The following is a 21116-nucleotide window of genomic DNA, read 5'->3' on the forward strand; positions in this document are numbered from 1 at the left end:
TGAATCTGATGATGAGAATATTTTTGTTGAACTTGTTCAAGAGGAGGACTATGCATCTGCTATTGTTCAACCTCGAGTTGGAGCTGCTACAGTGAAAATTGACTCATCTTTATACCAGCTGTTGAAACTTGAGGGATACTTTCGGAACTCTACCGAGAATGACCCTCAACGTCATTTGCAGAATTTTGTGGATGTGTGTGGTAATCCCATCCAGAACAATGTTCCACAAGATGCTATTCGGTTGAGGTTATTCAAATATTCCTTAGCTGGGGAGGCAAGAACATGGTTCGAGAAGCTGCCCCGAAATTCGATTACTTCATGGGCAAAAATGGTAGCTGTTTTTCTTACAAAGTGGTACCCCCCTAGCAAGAAGGCTGAGATTCGCGACAAGATATATGAATTCAAGCAGCGACCGGGGGAACAACTATATGAAGCCTGGGAGAGGTTCAAAGAGTATTTGCAGAAGAGCCCGAATCATGGTTTTCCGGAAAATATATTGATGGAGAAGTTCTACATAGGGTTAGATCCAGTGACACAGTCAGTAGCTAACAATGCAGCTGATGGGTGTTTTATGAACAAGACCTTTCGACGAGTGACCATCATACTTAACAAGCTGACAACTCATAATCAGGCTTGGCACTCAAACAATGCTGAAGTGGTACCATATGGTAGTGCTATGCTCCAAAATATAGTGAAGGAAAATCAGGATACCCAGTAAACATTGGCAAAGCTTGCAACAAATATTTCCTTGCTGACGAAGAAGTTCGATGAATCTCAGATCAAAAAAGTAAATGTTTGTGAGGATGATGTAGTTTTGCCAAAAGGGATGTACCATGCTCATGATGGTCCATTCCTTGATGGGCCACCCATGCAGGTTGAAGACGCCAATTATGTTAATAACTCTCATGGGGGTTATCAAAGACAGAATTACCAAGGTGGCTATCAAAATTAGAATCAATGGAGACCTCAGCAAGGTCAAGGTGCTTGCAACAACTCTGGGAACTACAACAATAACTATGGTGGTGCGAACCAAGGGAGCTACAACAACAGCAACAATTTTTGGAACAAGAGTTCCAATCCTTTTATACCACCGAAAGGGCAGTCATCAGAGAAGGGTAGTTCGAAAGTTGAAGCAATGCTTGAGAAGATTCTGGAAAATCAATCTAAGTCTGAAAGGACTTTATCTGGGCTGACAGAAACAGTGGGTTCTCATACAGCGGCTTTTCAGAAGCATGAGTCGTAGATGAGGGATATTTCTAGAGAGCAGCACCCTCCTAAAAAGGGAGGACTTCCAAGTGACACTATTCCAAATCCCAAGAATGGGAGAGGCGGTATAGACCATGCATTTGCCATCACTACTAGAAGTGGTAAAACAATACAGGGGGCTGCTGAGAAGGTGATTGATCTTGAGCCGATAGATGAAGAGAATGAGGTGCAGTCTGAAGCACCCATTATTGCTGATCAGATTCCTACTAACAAGAAGGATGCTGAGATTCCAGAGATGGCGAGGGAAGCTGATAACACAAGCAAGCAGGCTGTAAAAGGGGCTCTCCGCCCTTTGACACAGCTCTTCAAATCTAAACCTCCTTTTCCTCAGAGGTTGGTAAAGAAGAATGAAGATGCTAAGTTTGAGAAGTTTTATGATCAGCTGAAGCAGTTATCTCTGAATTTTCCCTTCTTCGAAGCTGTCAAGGAGATGCTCGGTTTTGCGAAATATTTGAAGGAGTTGCTGACTAAGAAGAAGACGGTTCAACATGAAACCGTGAGTTTGACTCACACTGTGAGTTCCATTATCTCAACCACAACTGTTCAGAAAAAGGGAGATCCTGGGGCGTTCACCATTCCTTGTTCTATTGGGCACCATGATTTTGCTTGCGCTTTGTGTGATAATGGGGCGAGTATAAATTTTATGCCCCTTGCTATATATAATCAATCAGGTTTGGGGATGCCAAGGCCGACTACGATGAGGTTGCAGAGGGCTGATAGGTCTATCAAAAGACCTGTTGGGGTGGTTAATGATGTCATTGTGCGGGTTGGTGAATTTTTGTTGCCCGCTGATTTTGTGATTCTTGACTGTGCTGTTGATCGGGACATTCCTATCATTCTGGGTATACCTTTCCTTGCTACAGGGAGGGCTTTGATGGATTCGGAGAAAAATGAAATCAAGTTCCGAGTCAACAATAAAGAAGTGACTTTTCAGGCTAGCAAAGGGATGACGTTACCAAGTGCTTACGAGAGTATTTCAGTAATTGATTCATTCGATGTTGTTGATGAAGCGATGGAGTTCACGATGGAAGAAGAGAGTTTGGGTGAGGCTTTAGTTGGTATTCTGATGAATTTCGATGCTGAAGACATGGAAGGCTATGAGGAGACAGTTAACTCATTTGTTGGGTTGGGCTCATATACATACCACCCAAAGAAGCTGAGTCTTGATCTGGAAAATAGAACAACTCCTCCAGCAAAGCCTTCGATCATTGAGCCACCTAAGTTGGAGCTTAAGCAGCTCCCATCTCACCTGAAATATGAGTTCCTTGGTCCCGACATTACATTACCGGTGATTGTTTCAGCCTTATTGACTGAGGAGCAGAGTATGCAGCTTTTGAAGCTGGTGAGGGAGTATAGGCGTGCTATTCGTTGGACCATAGCAGATATTCGAGGTATCCCATCTGGAATCTGTGAGCACAAAATTCAGTTGGAGGAGGGCAGCAAACCCAATGTAGAGCATCAGAGGCGACTAAACGAGAATATGCAAGAGGTAGTCAAGAAAGAGATCATCAAATGGCTAGATGCAGGTGTGGTTTTCCCGATTGCTGATAGTAAATGGGTGAGCCCGGTCCAATGTGTTCCTAAGAAGGGTTGTATCACTGTTGTGCCAAATGCCAAGAATGAGTTGATCCCGACCAGAACTGTCACCGGATGGAGAGTTTGCATGGATTACCGCAAGCTCAATACAGCCACTTGCAAGGACCACTTTCCTATGCCCTTCATTGATCAGATGCTTGATAGGTTAGCAGGGCGTTCTTACTATTGTTTCCTCGATGGGTATTCGGGCTACAACCAGATTAACATTGCTCTGCAAGATCAGGAGAAGACCACTTTCACTTGTCCTTATGGGACATTTGCATTTAGCCGAATGCCTTTTGGGTTGTGTAATGCACCAGCCACCTTTCAGAGAAGCATGATGTCAATTTTCTCCGACATGGTGGAGGATTTCTTGGAGGTGTTCATGGATGATTTTTCCGTGGAGGGTGACTCATTTGAAGATTGTCTTGGCCATCTGGGTCTAGTGCTGAAAAGGTGTGAGGAGACCAATCTGGTGCTGAATTGGGAGAAATGCCATTTTATGGTGAAGGAAGGAATCGTCCTCGGTCACAAAATCTCTGAAAAGGGGATCGAGGTCGATCAAGCAAAAATTGATGTGATTTCAAAGCTTCCTCCACCTATCTCAGTCAAAGGTGTCCGAAGTTTCTTCGGACATGCTGGGTTCTACAGGCGCTTCATCAAAGATTTCTCTAAAGTTGCAAATCCCTTGTGCAAGCTTCTTGAAAAAGAGGCTAAATTTGTGTTTGATGAAAAGTGCCAGAAGGCGTTTGAGGAATTAAAAGAGCGTCTCACTACTGCTCCTATTATTGTTGCTCCTGATTGGTCCCTACCATTTGAACTGATGTGTGATGCTAGTGGTTTTGCAATAGGTGTAGTGCTTGGGCAGAGGCACAATAAAATTATGCACCCGATCTATTATGCTAGCAGAACGTTGAATGCTGCACAGATGAATTACACAGTGACGGAGCAAGAGCTATTTGCCATTGTGTTTGCCTTCAAAAAATTTCGGGCCTACTTGTTGGGGTCCAAAGTTGTGGTGTATACTGATCATGCAGCCTTGAGATACCTCATGGCAAAGAAGGAAGCAAAGCCGCGACTGATTAGATGGGTGCTCTTGCTGCAAGAGTTTGACTTCGAGGTGAAAGACCGAAAGGGCACTGAAAACCAGGCGGCTGACTATCTCTCTCGGCTTGAAGAAGCTGGGAGACCTTCTGATGAGCTTTATATCGATGATGCTTTTCCAGATGAAAGGGTGTTGGCGGTTTCGATGGAGGTAGCACCTTGGTATGCCGATATTGCCAATTATTTGGTGACAGGTATAGTTCCCGATGATATCAAAACTTATCAAAAGAAGAAATTCTTGCGGGATGCTCGGCAGTACTATTAGGACGAGCCTTATTTGTTCCGAACATGCGCTGATAACATTATTCGGCGTAGTGTTCCGGAAAATGAAGTTATGGCAATTCTAAAGACATGTCATGACTCTCCTGTTGGGGGTCATCATAGTGGAAATCGGACTGCAGCCAAGGTACTTGAGTGCGGGTATTACTGGCCGACTATTTTTCATTATGCTAATCTTTTGGTGCGGTCCTGTGATCAATGTCAAAGGCAAGGGAATATCGGCAGAAGGCAAGAGATGCATATGAATTTTGTTATGGAGGTGGAAGTGTTTGATGTCTGGGGGATTGACTTCATGGGACCTTTTGTGAGTTCTGGTGGAATGAAATGCATCTTGGTAGCTATGGATTATGTGTCAAAATGGGTAGAAGCGGTGGCTTTACCCAATAATGAGGCCAAGAGTGTTATCGGGTTCCTTAAGAAGAACATATTTACTCGTTTTGGTACTCCGAGGGCGATAATCAGCGATGGTGGATCCCACTTTTGTAATAAAGCGTTCGCGGGACTGATGGAGAAATATGGTATAAAGCATAGGGTGGCAGCGCCTTATCACCCTCAGACAAGTGGACAGGTTGAAGTGTCCAATAGGGAGATCAAAAGTATTCTAGCAAAGACAGTGAATGCCAATAGAACTGATTGGGCCCGCAAGCTCGATGATGCTCTATGGGCATACCGGACTGCCTTCAAGACTCCAATTGGGACTTCACCCTTCAAGCTTGTATTCGGGAAAGCTTGCACTTGCCGGTTGAACTTAAACACAAAGCGATGTGGGCGCTGAAGAAGCTGAACATGGATTGGGAGGAAGCAACCAAGCTGCGGTTGTTCCAGTTAAATGAGATGGATGAATTTCGGTACCAGGCGTATGAGAGTGCAGCCCTCTATAAAGAAAGGATGAAGCAATACCATGACAAGAAGATTTTGAAGCGAGAGTTCTACAAGGGCGACTCTGTATTACTGTTTAACTCTCGGCTGAAGTTGCTACCAGGTAAGCTTAAATCCAGGTGGTCTGGTCCATTTGAGGTGGTAGGTGCCTGACCCCATGGCGCGGTTGAATTGAAGTCCGGAGATGGTACTCGGACATTTAAGGTGAATGGGCAGAGATTGAAGCACTACCACGGAATGGTTTCGGAGGAGAGGGTTGTTGATCGCTACCACCTCGGAACGAACAATGATCTGGTGTACCAAGATAAGGAGTGATTGGTCACCACCGTTGTGCCGCGACGTTAAATCAAGCGCTTCTTGGGAGGAAACCCAAGTGTAATGTTTATTTTTCTTTGTTGTTCTTCGTACATATAGGGTAATGGTTGTTTTGGTGCAGAAATATATGACAGAAAAATTCTGCTGAGATGCAGGTAAGTTCAGTTGTCAGACACTATTCTGCAACATTGCAAAAGACGCCTGAAGTATACGGACCGTATTTCACAATACGGCCGTACCACAGGGCGTATTTCACAATACGGTCCGTAAACCTGAACGTAAACTAACATGAGACAATACAGTGTACTGCCCGATATAACATCTCTAAATACGGGCCGTAAATCAATTTACGGACCGTATTTAGAACAAAAAAAAAACGCAGCAATTTAAATAACGCCCCCCCCCCCACGATTTAAACCAGGCCAGATGAACCAAACACTCTAATCGACTTGCCTCCATTATTTCTCCTTTCACAAATCAATACACCACGATCTCCCTCCATCTTCACGTCTTCTTTTCCATTTTCTTCCATCCCCACGACTACCCACCTTTAAACCATCACCTTCCATCAAACTCCACCCACAAACAAAACCCAGCCCACTAACAAATCCGTATTCCCTTCTGCCCTAAGTTTAAATTCTTTGGTGATTGCAGTGGTGCTCTAAAAATCTGTGCTCTAGTGGTCTGATTCATCATTGAAAGGTATGATTGATGCTCCCCATTATTCTTTTTTTCCGTGATCTTGAACTTGGTGGTAAGTTATTGTTAGACTGGGTTTGTGAGATTAAATGCATAATTACCTTGGTTAATGATCTAGTGAGGGGATATAGGTGTTCAATCTCTTTTAATTCTCGTGGGTTATTCTTAATAACACCCAAATGGGTTGGAGGGCATTCCATACTTCAAAATTTGAAGTTTTTGGTCTGCCCACCAATGGCTTGACACTCGCGGGAATTATGAATATTGATAGAAAAATAGGTGAAGTCTGAGTAGCCTAAACCCCAACACAATGTGAAACCGAGATATGATATGAAATTGTGAAATCAAAATATGTGTCTGTCTGTGGTGCGAATTACGACTGCCCAATACGGACCGTATTGCACTTTACGGTCCGTATTTAAGCATGTTAAGTGACAGAATGACATCCTAAAGGAATCCCAGTTTACGATCTAACTTTACGGACCGTAAACTAGTTTACGGTCCGTATTTAAGATTTTACCAAGGGACAGAATGTTCTGAAGATGATTGCTCAATTTACGATCGCAGTTTACGAACCGTCTTTTGTGTTTACGACCACAGACAGAACATGTATTCTGTGCACAGTCATATATTCTTATCTTTGGTTGATTGTTCCATGATAACTGATATGTGGTGTCTTTTGCAGGAATGGGTCAGAAAAGAAAAGCAACGAGAGCGGGGGCCCACATCACGGGCAAGGAAAAGAGAGCGCGCTCGGATTCAAGGTTGATAGATGAACCTTCCACTTCGGAAGGGGAACAATCAGGATCCGAGTACGCCGAGGTTATACCACCACCAAAAGTCCGGGGGGCCCCCACCCAAGACAAAATGGCAACCACATCAACCCTGCCCTCACTCATGACTCCATCAAAGTCTGCATCGGAAGCCTCCCAGTCTGAAGAGGGGGATTCTGACGCGGAAGCATCAAGCAGGTGGGCTGCCACCCAGACTCCACCAGAGAGTGACTCAGCAGGGCCTAGTGAGGGCAGTGATCCGGTTGATGGTATGCCTCCTAAGGGGCGTAAGCTGGTCGTCAGGACCAAACAATTGGATGAAGAAAAACTGCGGTTCTCGGTAAAGGGGTCAAAGGAGTTGTATGACCAAGGGATGGCCGGGTCTGAGACTGGTGGGCAGCCGTCGAGGAAAATATTTGAAGAACGGCAGCTGATTTTCGATGGTATTTCAGCTCACCCGCAGGTGGATGAGAACATCAAAGGATACAAATTAGATGCATTCACTCATGAGCCGGGAGAATATGCTCCGCATATTGTGCGGGAGTTCTATGCATCCTATGGGGCCGTCTTGAGATCGTTGAAAAAGCCAAGTCTTGCCTGGCATCAAATCCCAATGCTGGAAAATGTGACGGTCCGGAACTCCTTGGGTGATATCTCCGCCAAAGCCATCAACAGGGTCCTGTTTGGTGATGACTTTGTGTTACACCTCGGAAAATTTCCCGTTGGTACGCAAGTAAATAAACTAATGATGTGTGCGAGGAGTGCGAGTGTATAATGTTTCATGGGAAATGTATGTGAAGGGATGTGGATGATTAGAATGAAAAGTCGAGAAATGAGAAAAATTGAAAGTTGGAAAACTGCCCAGTGGTTGTATATTGCAAAATACGGACCGTAAAGTGCAACACGGTCCGTAAACTGGCAGTCGTAAACTGCCATGCAAAAGCTTCAGCCTTCTGCCAGTGGTCGTAAAGTGCAAATACGGACCGTAAACTGGTATACGGTCCGTAAACTGCCAGGTCGTAAACTGGCATGCCAAACTTCAACTCTCTGCCAGCTGAGGAAGAGGTATAATACGACCTGGTGGACGGACCGTAAAGTGATTTACGGCCCGTAAACCATGGTCGTAAATCACCATGCATGCAGGCCAAAGTCTCTGGTCCTGCTTAAGCTTAAAGACGACCACGAGGGATGGTCCGTAAAGTGGAATACGGACCGTAAACCTCCATGGACGACCACTGTTCACCCAACACAAATTTTCCAATTCGTTAAATATGAGGATCAAGACTTGTCTTATTTCATTTCCACATTACACCACTTCTCTCTACATTTATTATATGAGTTTTCAAGGATTATAAGCCATCAATAACAATAAGACAAGTGAATCAAGGATAAGGGAATCATCAAGGATCATCCAAGTCAAGAAATCCAAATGGAGAAAAACTAGGGTTTTGCTCAAAGAAGAATATTATCAACCAAAGCTTGTTCCTACAACTTCTAAGGTAAGATTCATGATTTTTACAAGATGTTTAAGGTATTGGAGAATTAAAATACATGGATTGTAGAAAATGTGCTCAACTAGGTCATGAATGATGAATAGTGACATTTTGAGAAATAGTTTGAATTAAGTTATGAATGTTGTTGTGTTGTGATATGAATGTGTTATAAATGGTATTAAGATCATGAACTAAACTTTAGACGAATGGACGAAGATGGGTGTTATAATCATGAATGTAGGGGAATTAGAGGCAAATTGAGGAATCTAGATAATGTGGATAATGTGAATGACTAATGGCCATTGTTATGATATTAATGAAGGTATAAACGCTAGCATTTGAAGGGAACGTGCAAGTGTAGAATAGTTCGACAGAAAGGTATGTAAGGCTAACCCTTCTTTCATAAGGCATGGTTCTTGGACAAATTCCTAATTCCTCTATATGAGTAGGTTGTCTTCACATGGTTGACATTCCGAGCTCATAACCTCACGACCCTTGATATGTACTATTATTATACTACGTTCCTCGTATGACGAGTAAGTCCATAATGTAGATGTAACGATAATGATGAGGATAGTAATGATGATGAGAGTAAAATGAGATTAGAGATGCTTACGAGCTATGATATATGTATATGTATGCCTATGAAGGGCTATGATAAGACCCCGAGCTTATGATGCCGGGTAAGACTATATGTATATGACTATGTATAAAGTATGTACACGATTACGAAACGCGCACACACCTCTGCAGATGGTACGGATAACCCTGATGCGTTGGTAGGGCCAGGTATGTATGACCTTGAGCCTTGGTTGGCCAAGCATGTGTAAGACACCGATCCTATGAGGTCGGGTATGCTATGTAAATGCTATGTATATGAAATGACTATGTATATAGTAGAATATGAATGTGATAAGACTATGTATAAGAATACGAATAAGGACATGTATACGAATATGAGCACAAGTATGGTACGAGTATTATTATGGGATACGAACGATGATGTATGCAAGTAAGCGACATGATGATGATGATATTACTGTCTCCCCTCCTATGATATTTTATATGATATCTATTATGCTTCTATATTGATGTTGATCATGCTTTACATACTCAGTACATTCTTCGTACTGACGTCCTTTTGTTTGTGGACGCTGCGTCATGCCCGCAGGTGCACAGGGAGACAGACTTGATCCATAGCTGCTTATTCAGAGATTGCATAGCAGAGCTCCATTTATTTCGGAGCTGTAGCTTTTGGGTACTTATTCTTTTGTGTATATAATTATGGGCATAGCGGGGTCCTGTCCCGCTCATACGATATGTCATACTCTTAGAGGCTCGTAGTCATGTGTATGTGGGTAGAGATGTTCGGCCATGTCGACCCATGTTTTGTATATCTTTTGTTTACCTCGTCGGCCTTGTACTTATGATGTGGCATAGATGCCTATGATATGTTAAATGACGATGGTCGTCTAATGGGATCAGTATGATTAACGATAAGAAAAGCACGAATTGACTTATGGTTCACCTAGATGTTATGTTACGTACGATAAGGGGGTGCTCGGGTGGGGTAGCACCGGTTGCTCGTCGCGGCCCCCTAGTCGGGTCGTGACAAAAGTGGTATCAGAGCAGTTCAGTCCTAGGATGTGTCTACGAGCCGTGTCTAGTAGAGTCTTGGTTATGGGTGTGTTGCGCGCCACACTTATAAACGAGAAGCTGCGGACATTTTAGGAATATATGACTTTCTTTCTTCATAAGAATCGTGCGATAGAGCTATGATGTAAGGAATTCTTGTTCCTAAATCGTGTGTTGTGTATTTCAGAGTTGCCTAAAAAGAAAAAGGCTACACCAGCCTAAAAGGGCAAGACGGTGGCAGAAAGGCGGGCTGAAAGACCACCGCCACCGGTAGTAGAGGAAGATGAGTCCCAGAGTGCAGCTCAATCTCAGTCCTCTCAGACAGTGCCTATTACCGAGGAGCACATGGGAGCCTCAGCCCCAGCTCCAGCTCCTCCATCGAATGCTTCGGGCCAAGACGTGAGAGAGGCCATTAATTTGTTGACTCAATTGGTTGCGGCCCTGTTACATCCGACATTTTTGTTCATTCGAAAAATTCAAGATAAAATGACTTGTGATGGATAAGGCCACAATTGGACCTTACTTGGTATGAATGTGTAGGTTATGAATGCAATGGTGTGGAATTACAAAAGGTGGCCAAGGGCAAAAATTGGAATTTTGGAAACTTGTCCCATAAAATTACAAAATTAGCCAAGTGGGCTCAAAAAAAACAAGGGAGAAAATTAGGCCCAAGTGGGAAGGCCCAACCGGCCATGTACATTGATCCAAAGCCCATGGAATTAATTATTTCCCATGTGCTAATATATAGCATCCCTATCCTTAAGAATATTCAAGAAAGAAATCAAAGAGAAGCAAAAAAAAGGGGAAAGAAGCCATTTCGGGTTTTGGAGAAAGAAAGAAAGAAAATAAAGAAAATTTTTTTGGAGCCAATCCTTTGGTCTAAAGAGTTCAACTCTTGAGAGATTATTGCTAAGCACAAGATTCTCTACAAGTTGATGTAAGCATCTTGACAAGGAAACAACTTCAACCCCAAGTGAAGAACTTGAAGAAAGGTAAGGATTTCATGATTTTGTTGTGTTAAAAATGATGTATGTATGTTGTAGTGTGTGTGAATGAATGAAAAATATGGAAATTTGGTGTGTTGGAATTTTTGGATGTGTGGCCGAATGCATATAGGGTTATTGCATGATTTTAATGGTTTGAATTCTTGTGTAAGTTAGTTGTAGTGTGGTGGAAATTGTATTAGAAATGAAAGTGGAATGAACTAGTGAAATTTGGAAAATATAGCATGTGGCCGTGTGGTGTGTGTTGGTGTTGGAAGGTGAATTGAATCTTGTTAGCATGTTAATTATGTTGTTATGGAAGATTGGTTATTAAGTTGTTGAAGGAAATTATTGAACTTTGTTATGACTTGTGTATAAGTGAAAATGAAAGTGTTAAGAGGCAAATTATGCTTATGACAATGAACTTGGAATATAAAAATGTGTTGATGAGTTTGCATGTTGAAAGTTAGGAAGGGATTGGAAAAGTAGTGACTTGATGGAAAGTTGAATGTTTGTGAATTTTATGAATATCTTGTGAATATTATGTGAACATGTTATGGATGCCTCCGATGTATGTCGTAATGATTTTGATGGATAATGGCTATGAAAATAATAAGTTTTGGTTGGAAATGTAAGTTTGAAACGAAAGATAATTCGTCGTGTCGAAAGGTGGCTAATAATGCCATAGGGTATGATTTAGTGTTTATTGATGTTTGTTGTTGTTTGGATGTCTCCTCTGGGTTGTGGTGTTGCTAAATTGAGCCGAGCTAAGTCTCGGGGATGTCGTATATACAGAGGAAATGCTACCGAAATTTCGGTAGGCAATTATGTGTAAAGTTAGAATATTGAAAGAATGGAACTAACCAAATGGTAAACTTGACCATTTCCAGATTTTGGGCGAAATTTGGATTGACGCCAAGAGAGCATAAGGCGCCATCGAGGTATGTGAAGCACTTCTCTACGTTCCTAGGCATGTTCTGGATGTGGTAGGCTCGGCCGCGAGCCTTAGGTCCGACTCCGTTCCCCGGAATTCGAGACGGAAAACCGCTCCAATTCCTTCAATTCAATTGAACCTATTTTCTTACAAATTGCCCTTAAAGTGAGATTTTGTACAAAACTTCCCCAAACGGAGTCGGAACACTTCCGAATGAGTATGGATTACCTCATAAGGTCAATTAGCAATAATTTACGTATATAGCCTCGGGTTGGTCCGAGGTGGGCCCATAAGGCCCGGTACTTCCGGTACGATTTTAAATACTTCTGTTTCGGGTCCGATTTTCTCTAAAAACTTCTGAATTATTATTTTGTGTATATTATGGCTATTTTTGTGTAATCTATATAACATGCTTTCTGAACATCTGAGCATCCCATTCTGATAATCTGTCGTGCCTTCCCAACTAGGTTATAGGCGCGTACTATGCATACTATCTGGACATTCTGATTTTGGCTCGCCGTTTGGCACCCTTCAGTTTGATTGAGTCTGTATGTTGAGTCTGTAGGTAGGTGGTTTCTCATTTATCGATTCGTGTCTGTCTCAATGCATTCTTTCACTGCGACCCGGGCCAGGTTCTGTTATCGTGCACATTTCTCTGCATTGTTCACCGCGTCCCTCGGCGTACGGGCCGGGATCTGTATGTCTGTATGATCTGTGTATGGGGATGGCGGCCAGGATGGCATATGATCTGATTTGATTCTGTCTGTCCACCGCGTCCCGTACTAAGAGGGTCGGGTTCTGTTACCGCGCCCCCAGACAGGGCCGGGATCTGTATGAATATATGCGTGTGCCATCTGTATTTATAAAGCACACGCCTTTGTATGATTTTGTATGACTCTGTGCTACTCTGCATGCATAATTTTGTCCGTCATACTACTGTCTGTCTGTCCGTCTATGTTACGACTATTTCGGTTTGTCCGTATGGCTTCTGCTTCTGTATGTCCGTATGGATTCAGATTCTGATCGTCTGTCCGTATTATGATTTCGTCTGTCTGTCCGAACTATAATTCTGTCCATTTGTGTGTAACACGATTCTGTATGTCTGTCTGGATCGTAACTCTGTCCGTCAGTTTGACTTATGATTTTGCCCGTTATATTTCTACGACTCTAGTTCGGACTATGTTTATATCTGTTACGTTTTTGCTTTACATACTCGGTACATTTTCCGTACTGACCCCCGTTCTTCGGGGGCTGCGCTACATGCCCGCAGGTACAGACGCACCAGGTGATACGCCGCCCGCGTAGGTTTCCGACTCTGCTTTTTGAAGAGCTCATTTGACTTGGAGCATATCTTTTGGTATATATCTTCTGTCTTCTGTGTACTCCGTATATTTGTATATTCTGGGTACGGCGGGGCCCTGTCCCGTCATATGACTCTGTATGTCTGTAGAGGCCTGTAGATAGATGTGTGGGTTACGGGTTCCGTCTGTATGTTAGCCCTATCGGCTTATCTGTAAATGTCTGTGTGTTCAGGTATATGTATATATATGTATGTTACGCGCACGCCGTATTTGTATCGGCCTACTTCTGTACTTCTGTTTTGAAAAAAAAAAAAAAACTCTGTATGGTTCGAGTTCGATCAGGTAGGTACGTATGGGTGCCCAGTTAGGGTACCAGTCGCGGCCCACGGGGTTTGGGTCGTGACAAAAGTGGTATCAGAGCGAGGTTAGTCCTCGGTATGTCTACAGGCCGTGTCTAGTAGAGTCTTGGTTATCGATGTGTTGTGCACCACATCTATAAACAGGAAGCTACAGGGCATTTAGGATGTTACCCTTCTTTGAATTCTTAGATCGTGCGTTAAAGCTGTATGGTTAGGATGATTCTCCCTTACGAATTGCTGTATCTACAGCGGGGCTCCAAAGGAGCAGAAGTGTCGGTATTCGGGAAAATGTTTCTGACCCTCTCCTTGCAGGTAGTTGTAGGTTGGTGACGAATGAAGAGGACGGCTTCCGACGATGAGGATGGGGGTGCCAAGAAGGCCCCCAGGTTGTCACCAGGGCCGAGTAGGCAGGGCCCCAGTTACTCGATCGAGACGGATCCTTCGGAGGATTCCCCGGAGGATAGCTACGATACGGATCCGTCGGAGGACCCATCTACGACTCCTCCAGAGACCCCGAACCCTGGAGCAGAGGATCCCGTGGAGGATGGCTACGATACAGATATCTCGGAGGATTTGGCGATGACCCCTCCGGAGCTTCTTACCTCCGAGGAGGAGGATAGTCATGAGGCAGGCCCGTCGGAGCATTCTTCTGGGATGACGCAGGAGGAGATTTTTAAGTATGCACCAGCTCTTATTATTAGGGAGAACCTTGATAGCCCGGCCACCTCGGAGAGTGCTATGGATTTCTCCTGTTCTTGGCCTGGGTCACCAGTGGGCCAGGATTTGTCTGATCGTCCATACCCCTCCGATTCGGATGCGGGTGATAATGGAGACCGGGTAGGTAGGGAGCAGACAGGCGTGGATGATAGTGGGCATACCTCTCACGGCAGCTCCCCAGGTCAGACTCGATATTGATTATTTATAAGTGTATGAGTTTTTAGAACTTCCTATGTGTGTATGATATTTGTAAGACGTTGTTCTATGAAGACGACGGAAATTTAAAGGAATTAGAGACCTAGTGACCCCAAGGCAAGGGCGACGGAGATGTCCCCACCGTCAGTGTGAGTCTAGAAATCCTGGATGAAAGTAAACAGGAAGGTGCCTCCGATGCTGTTGAGTTGGGCGCGTGTGGTAAGTGTCGACGACATTATAATTCTCATTTGAAGTTATCAGCCCCGTGTGGCTGCGATACGACATGATATGATATGTATGTATGTGTATATGAGTTGGCCCTGTGAGGCATGATTGGTATTTCTGGTGTACAGGTTTTGGATCGTAAGAAATGCAGAGGAAACTCTGCCCAAATTTTTCCAGGAATATGGAGGTTAACATGTAGATTAAGTACAAAAAGGTCCCGCGATACTTGTCAGACTTTAGTTCCTTCTGTCGGTGGCCGAAGAACACCTTGCGGTGACATTTTATCAGATTCCACCGATTATTTGGAGGCGGAATTCGTGTGACGAAGACTTAAATCCGTGGGTTATCTGTAATCATATGTATATGTGTATGAAAGTGAATGTTTAAGATTCAGAAAGGCGACATGGTAGTGGTACGACTTAGCCGGGGGTGGGACCCGCTACAAATATTTTCCGAAAATTTGCGAAGACCCCGATTTGCTCTAAAATTACGTGACAAAGGTCGTGCGGGGCGATCGACGAAATTATATCTGCCCTAACGCGTCGAAATGCATGAAAGTTTCGGAGTTAAGCGTGCTCAGGCCAGAGCAATTCTGGGATGGGTGACCCCCTGGGAAGTAATGCAAAGTTTTGCACAAGTGTAGGTATGACTGATATAAATGAAAATTTGGGGTAATCTAAAGGAAAAGAGAATGTATGGAGTAATTAGCGCCTTTACAGACACCACACAGACCGACGCGGATTAAATGGGCAAAAAGAAAAGGTGCGATACCGCTCGGAAAATTGAACGAATCTGGATAACAGTTAGCAACGACCCGAATGTGGTCAGGGGATAGAGAAAGCCCAGTTACCTCATAAGTTAGTCTGGGATGGCGATGGTTGTAAAAGGAAAGAGAGTATGGATAGTAGGGGAGAAGAGAGATAAGAAGGGCGAGTAAGCGGAATCCTTGAAAAAGTCGATAAGCGACACCCAAGACGATTTGTATGATTGATTCTGAATATGTTTCTGTCTGAAATATCTCTATACGATTAACCCCGATTACGAATCTGTCTGACACACCTCTGTATGTCTGACTCTGGATGTAAATCCGTCTGGTGTGCCTCTGTACGTCTAATTTCGATCACATGTCTGTCTGATACATCTCCGCATGTCTGATTCTAAGTGTGACTCTGTATGACACATTTCTGTAAGCCTGATTCCGACTTCGAAATCCGCCCGATACCTTTCTGTACATCTGACTCTGATCTCAGATCTGTCTGACATACTTCCGTATCTCTTCTTTTGATTATGAATCCATCCGCCATAGTTTAGCATGTCTGCTTCCGATTACGAATCCGTCCGATATACTTCTACGCGTCCGGTTCTAGTGCTGAATTTGTTGGTATGAAGTGTCTGGTATGAAGAAGGATTACGATAACGTGGTAGAAATCTCCGGAGTGTAACAATAAATGATACGGACTATGACGTCTGGAAAGCGTTCGTCAGTTACAAGAATATAGCTTATGGTTCGACGATTGCGTGGGGTACGAGAAGATATATTATGAAGGCATCTGAATCAGTGATGTGAAAAATTACCCCATAATGTTGGTAAAGAAGCCATGTCGGAAGGTTAGCAAAGGACGACTACAAAGAGAACCCTCCCGGAGTAGTATGGCGCCCCATAAGGTCAATTTAACATTCGAGGACGAATGTTCTAAAGGGGGGGAGGATGTTACATCCGACATTTTTGTTCATTCGAAAAATTCAAGATAAAATGACTTGTGATGGATAAGGCCACAATTGGACCTTACTTGGTATGAATGTGTAGGTTATGAATGCAATGGTGTGGAATTACAAAAGGTGGCCAAGGGCAAAAATTGGAATTTTGGAAACTTGTCCCATAAAATTACAAAATTAGCCAAGTGGGCTCAAAAAAAAAAAGGGAGAAAATTAGGCCCAAGTGGGAAGGCCCAACCGGCCATGTACATTGATCCAAAGCCCATGGAATTAATTATTTCCCATGTGCTAATATATAGCATCCCTATCCTTAAGAATATTCAAGAAAGAAATCAAAGAGAAGCAAAAAAAAGGGGAAAGAAGCCATTTCGGGTTTTGGAGAAAGAAAGAAAGAAAATAAAGAAAATTTTTTTGGTGCCAATCCTTTGGTCTAAAGAGTTCAACTCTTGAGAGATTATTGCTAAGCACAAGATTCTCTACAAGTTGATGTAAGCATCTTGACAAGGAAACAACTTCAACCCCAAGTGAAGAACTTGAAGAAAGGTAAGGATTTCATGATTTTGTTGTGTTAAAAATGATGTATGTATGTTGTAGTGTGTGTGAATGAATGAAAAATATGGAAATTTGGTGTGTTGGAATTTTTGGATGTGTGGCCGAATGCATATAGGGTTATTGCATGATTTTAATGGTTTGAATTCTTGTGTAAGTTAGTTGTAGTGTGGTGGAAATTGTATTAGAAATGAAAGTGGAATGAACTAGTGAAATTTGGAAAATATAGCATGTGGCCGTGTGGTGTGTGTTGGTGTTGGAAGGTGAATTGAATCTTGTTAGCATGTTAATTATGTTGTTATGGAAGATTGGTTATTAAGTTGTTGAAGGAAATTATTGAACTTTGTTATGACTTGTGTATAAGTGAAAATGAAAGTGTTAAGAGGCAAATTATGCTTATGACAATGAACTTGGAATATAAAAATGTGTTGATGAGTTTGCATGTTGAAAGTTAGGAAGGGATTGGAAAAGTAGTGACTTGATGGAAAGTTGAATGTTTGTGAATTTTATGAATATCTTGTGAATATTATGTGAACATGTTATGGATGCCTCCGATGTATGTCGTAATGATTTTGATGGATAATGGCTATGAAAATAATAAGTTTTGGTTGGAAATGTAAGTTTGAAACGAAAGATAATTCGTCGTGTCGAAAGGTGGCTAATAATGCCATAGGGTATGATTTAGTGTTTATTGATGTTTGTTGTTGTTTGGATGTCTCCTCTGGGTTGTGGTGTTGCTAAATTGAGTCGAGCTAAGTCTCGGGGATGTCGTATATACAGAGGAAATGCTGCCGAAATTTCGGTAGGCAATTATGTGTAAAGTTAGAATATTGAAAGAATGGAACTAACCAAATGGTAAACTTGACCATTTCCAGATTTTGGGCGAAATTTGGATTGACGCCAAGAGAGCATAAGGCGCCATCGAGGTATGTGAAGCACTTCTCTACGTTCCTAGGCATGTTCTGGATGTGGTAGGCTCGGCCGCGAGCCTTAGGTCCGACTCCGTTCCCCGGAATTCGAGACGGAAAACCGCTCCAATTCCTTCAATTCAATTGAACCTATTTTCTTACAAATTGCCCTTAAAGTGAGATTTTGTACAAAACTTCCCCAAACGGAGTCGGAACACTTCCGAATGAGTATGGATTACCTCATAAGGTCAATTAGCAATAATTTACGTATATAGCCTCGGGTTGGTCCGAGGTGGGCCCATAAGGCCCGGTACTTCCGGTACGATTTTAAATACTTCTGTTTCGGGTCCGATTTTCTCTAAAAACTTCTGAATTATTATTTTGTGTATATTATGGCTATTTTTGTGTAATCTATATAACATGCTTTCTGAACATCTGAGCATCCCATTCTGATAATCTGTCGTGCCTTCCCAACTAGGTTATAGGCGCGTACTATGCATACTATCTGGACATTCTGATTTTGGCTCGCCGTTTGGCACCCTTCAGTTTGATTGAGTCTGTATGTTGAGTCTGTAGGTAGGTGGTTTCTCATTTATCGATTCGTGTCTGTCTCAATGCATTCTTTCGCTGCGACCCGGGCCAAGTTCTGTTATCGTGCACATTTCTCTGCATTGTTCACCGCGTCCCTCGGCGTACGGGCCGGGATCTGTATGTCTGTATGATCTGTGTATGGGGATGGCGGCCAGGATGGCATATGATCTGATTTGATTCTGTCTGTCCACCGCGTCCCGTACTAAGAGGGCCAGGTTCTGTTACCGCGCCCCCAGACAGGGCCGGGATCTGTATGAATATATGCGTGTGCCATCTGTATTTATAAAGCACACGCCTTTGTATGATTTTGTATGACTCTGTGCTACTCTGCATGCATAATTTTGTCCGTCATACTACTGTCTGTCTGTCCGTCTATGTTACGACTATTTCGGTTTGTCCGTATGGCTTCTGCTTCTGTATGTCCGTATGGATTCAGATTCTGATCGTCTGTCCGTATTATGATTTCGTCTGTCTGTCCGAACTATAATTCTGTCCATTTGTGTGTAACACGATTCTGTATGTCTGTCTGGATCGTAACTCTGTCCGTCAGTTTGACTTATGATTTTGCCCGTTATATTTCTACGACTCTAGTTCGGACTATGTTTATATCTGTTACGTTTTTGCTTTACATACTCGGTACATTTTCCGTACTGACCCCCGTTCTTCGGGGGCTGCGCTACATGCCCGCAGGTACAGACGCACCAGGTGATACGCCGCCCGCGTAGGTTTCCGACTCTGCTTTTTGAAGAGCTCCTTTGACTTGGAGCATATCTTTTGGTATATATCTTCTGTCTTCTGTGTACTCCGTATATTTGTATATTCTGGGTACGGCGGGGCCCTGTCCCGTCATATGACTCTGTATGTCTGTAGAGGCCTGTAGATAGATGTGTGGGTTACGGGTTCCGTCTGTATGTTAGCCCTATCGGCTTATCTGTAAATGTCTGTGTGTTCAGGTATATGTATATATATGTATGTTACGCGCACGCCGTATTTGTATCGGCCTACTTCTGTACTTCTGTTTTGAAAAAAAAAAAAAAAACTCTGTATGGTTCGAGTTCGATCAGGTAGGTACGTATGGGTGCCCAGTTAGGGTACCAGTCGCTTCCCACGGGGTTTGGGTCGTGACAGGCCCAGACTCAGAGGCAAAGCGCAGGACAAGGTGACAGGGCTGTTAGTGCAAGGGCCCGTTGCTTTGAAACTCCCGGAATTCTTTGGGTCGAAACTGGAGGAGGATCCCCAGGACTTTATTAATGGTATGCTAAGGACGCTCCGGTTGATACATGCTTCAGACACCGAATCGGTGGAGCTAGCGTCATATAGATTGAGGGATGTCTCAATCCAGCGGTATATGGTTTGGATGGCTTCGCGGGGAGCCAATGCACCTCCACCGGTATGGCAAGAGTTTGTTGATGCTTTTCTCCGTCATTATATGCCTCCGGAAGTTCGGCGATCTAGGGCCGATAAATTCTTGAATCTGAGGCAAGGTAGCATGAGTGCTACAGAGTATAGTCTCCGCTTCAATTCCTTGGCTAGGTATGCTTCGGCCATGGTAGCGGATATGGGTGATCGGGTGCACCGGTTTGTGAAAGGCCTAGGGCCACACTTGATGGATAAATGCTTGACTGCGTCCCTTCAGGATGGCATGGATATTGCACGCATTCAGGCACATGCTCAGGAATTAGAGGAACACCTATGTTACATCCGACATTTTTGCATATTCGAAAAATTTGAGATAACTTGACTTGTAATGAATAAGGCCATAATTGGACCTTACTTGGTATGAATGTGTTGGCTATGAATACATTGGTGTGGAATTACGAAAGGAGGCCAAGGGCAAAGTTGTAATTTTGGAAACTTGTGCTATGAATTATAATTATTTAGCCAACAATTGGACTAAAAAAAAAATAAGAAAATAAGGCCCAACAAGGGAGGCCCAACCGGCCATTGCTTGGCCTAGCCCATGGAATTAATTAATTTCCATGTGATATTATATATGCATCCATATCCTTAGAACATTCAAGAAAAACAAAGAAAAACCAAGAACAAAAAAAAAGGAAAGAGGGTTCGGCTAGAGAGAAAGAAAAGAAAGAAAAGAAAGAAAAATTCTTGGAGCCTAATCTTGGGTTCAAAAATTCATTTCTTGTGGGATTATTACCAAGCTCAAGATTCTCTACAACTTGGTATAATTATTTTGGCAAGAGGACAACTCTAGTGGCAAGTGAAGAACCTGAAGGAAAGGTAAGAATTTTATGCTTTTGTTATGTTATGAGAGGTGTATGTATGATGTAGTAAGTGGAAATGAATGAAAAGCATGAAAATTTTGTGTGTTGGAATTGGATATGTGTTGGCCGAATATATGCATATATATTGCATGGTTATGGTGACTTGAATTCATGTTAAAATCTAGTTGTAGTTAATGTGGGAATTGTATTAGAAATGAAAGTTGAATGAATTAATGGAAGTTGGAGAATATAGTATGTGGCCGTGTGGTGTGTGTTGATGTTGGAAGGTGAACTAAATTTTGTTAGTATGTTAATTGTGTTAATTGTGAAGTGAATGAAAGAGTAGTGGTTTTTGTTGTTATGGAAAAATGATTATTAAGTTGTTGTAGGAAAACATG

General features: G+C 43.0%; 1 non-coding gene across 1 annotated transcript; it reads right to left on the minus strand.

Moving 5' to 3' along the window:
* Window positions 1-377: 377 nt before the first annotated feature.
* Window positions 378-483, minus strand: LOC132620630 (small nucleolar RNA R71). The gene has a single exon (XR_009575069.1). It is a non-coding gene; the product is annotated as a small nucleolar RNA R71 (small nucleolar RNA).
* Window positions 484-21116: the final 20633 nt, after the last annotated feature.

The sequence above is a fragment of the Lycium barbarum genome, chromosome 11 (assembly GCF_019175385.1).
Source record: "Lycium barbarum isolate Lr01 chromosome 11, ASM1917538v2, whole genome shotgun sequence".
In the NCBI taxonomy this organism is placed as follows: Eukaryota; Viridiplantae; Streptophyta; class Magnoliopsida; order Solanales; family Solanaceae; genus Lycium; species Lycium barbarum.